This window comes from Oratosquilla oratoria, chromosome 31 (genome assembly GCF_046742065.1).
Source record: "Oratosquilla oratoria isolate Oo_2021 chromosome 31, ASM4674206v1, whole genome shotgun sequence".
Taxonomy (NCBI): Eukaryota; Metazoa; Arthropoda; class Malacostraca; order Stomatopoda; family Squillidae; genus Oratosquilla; species Oratosquilla oratoria.
In genome coordinates, this window is record NC_134807.1 from 48,897,557 (window position 1) to 48,900,056 (window position 2,500).

At 33.0% G+C, this 2,500-nt stretch overlaps 1 protein-coding gene across 1 annotated transcript in view; it reads left to right on the forward strand.

Annotated features, from left to right (window-relative positions):
- Window positions 1–2,500, forward strand: part of LOC143041668 (diacylglycerol kinase theta) — a gene marked incomplete at its 3' end in the record, with an annotated part of 90,284 nt that overhangs the window by 32,273 nt on the left and 55,511 nt on the right.

Sequence of the window (2,500 nt, forward strand, 5' to 3'; positions counted from 1 at the left end):
TCAGCCTTTCTACTTTCTTGTAATCTTCCACTCTTCCATTTTTTTAACGTTATTTGTTTTGTTGCTAGTCCTCTTTCAGGCCCCGAATAGTCAACACTAAGAATCATACCCATAGTGTAGTGTCCTATCGAACACAGTTCTTAAACAGTCTTAAATAGTGTGATGATTCGAATAATAAAACTTCTATTAGTGAAGATAATGTAAATGGAGTTCCTTAGGGTTCCGTTCCTGGGCCACTTATTTCCATAGTATATATCAGTGATATAGATTATGGACTGAAATGTACCAAATATAATTTTTCACTAAACTAAAATCGAGTGAGTATACAAGAGCATTTAGAAACAAATTACGTAATGGTATCGAATGTCTGAAAGCTATGCATTAATTGGATGACCCTTGAACATGGCCATATAGGTAGTCGCTTGATTGATTTTCTTGGTGACAATTACTTAATTCAGCATGTAAAAGAGCTCACAAGATATGGAAACTTACTTGATCTATTGATCACTAGCCGCGAAAGTATGCTTACTGATGTAGAAGTCGATGAAACTGTTGCAAATAGCGATCACAACTTAGTTATATTCAAACTCCTAAACAATTTTAGAATAGATACTTGTGTTTCTAAAATACCCGATTTCAGTAAAGCTCAGTTCATAGGACTACGTCAGGAGCTTCAGCCTACAGATTGGGAGGCAAAATTAAGCGAAAGACCTGTAGATCAAGTGTGGGAAATATTTCAAAATACGCTCACTAAGATGATTCATACTTACATTCCTTTTAAGGACAGACGTCCACCAAATCTGGCTTGCCCAAAGTGGCTCGACAAAGAAACTGAAAAAAGTATTGCTAAAAAGAGACAGGCTTATAAGAAATATAAGTGCTCGGGTGCATCTAATGACTATGAAAGTTATGTATCAATACAAAGAGATTTAAAAAAGACAATAAGAAATAAAAGAAAACGACAACACGAAATGAACATCGCTGATAAATCCAAAGAGAATCCCAAACAATTCTATAGTTACATTAGAGATAAAAAGGTTGTTAGGAATCACATTGGTCCACTATTATCTGCAGACGGTCAACTTGAGTATTCAAATGAAGGAATGTGTAGTATTTTAAACAATTATTTTAGTTCAGTATTCGTAAACGAAACACCTCAAAGTGAACTCCAAACTGAAACCTGTGAAAAGTCTAGGGTAAACTTACTCACCACGGTAAATATAACAAAAGAAAAAATTAAAAGGTGTATAGAGAAACTCAAAGTTAATAAAACACCAGGGCCTGACAGTTGGCATCCAAGAATCTTAAAGGAAATGAAAAATGAGATTGTTGCTCCATTAGAAATTATTTTCAAGAAATCCATCATATCCGGAGATGTCCCAAGAGAATGGAAGCTAGCTAACTTTACTCCCATATTCAAAAAAGGTGACAAAAAGAAACCAAATAACTATAGGTCTATAAGTTTGACTTCAATCGTAGGAAAAATAATGGAAACTATCATCAGAGATGCTATCGAACATCATTTAGAAAGTAACCGTTTGATAAATGATAGCCAGCATGGTTTCAGACGGAAACGTTTTTTGCGTGACTAACTTACTCGAATTCTACAACACAGTTATCTCGAATTATGACAAAAGAAACAATATAGATTTAATATATCTAGACTTTGCAAAAGCTTTTGATACCGTCCCACACGAAAGACTACTTACTAAATTAGCTTCGCACGGAATAAGTGGTAGCTTATTAATTTGGACTAGTAATTGGTTGAATGATCGAAAACAGAGAGTTGTTTTAAATGGAAAACTTCTAGATGATATAGACCATGGACTAAAATCTACTGTTTCCAAATTTGCTGATGATACAAAACTGTGCGGAATGGCAAATGATCACTTAAATCAACTAGATATTCAAGAAGATTTAGATCAATTACAGCAATGGTCTAAAAAATGGCTAATGAAATTTAACACAAGTAAATGCACATAGGTAAAAATAACAGTAAGTACGATTACAAGTTATCTGGAAATTCGTTAACAAAAGTGGATAGTGAAAAAGATCTCACCGTAATTATCAGTAACGATCTCAAATCATCCAAGCAGTGTATTTCAGCCTCTGAGAAAGCAAATAAGATTCTAGGACTAATTGCGCGATCTTTTGATTTCAAAAGTCCATCACTATATAAATCGCTATATAAAATCGCTATATAAATCGTTAGTTCGTCCACATTTGGAATAAACTGTTTCCGTATGGTCACCGAATCTCATTAAAGACATTGACAGACTGGAAAAAGTACAAGGGTGAGCCACAAAACAGATTCCAAATATCAAAAATAAATCATACGAAAATCGACTAAAACATATGAATCTGTTTTCCCTAAAAAAGCTATATGTGAATTCATTATTATTTACTATTTACCTGTTTGTTTATTATCTACCTATACCTATGCATTTATGTATTTTATTCATTATTTACATTATTATATTTTTTATTTATTAATTCATTA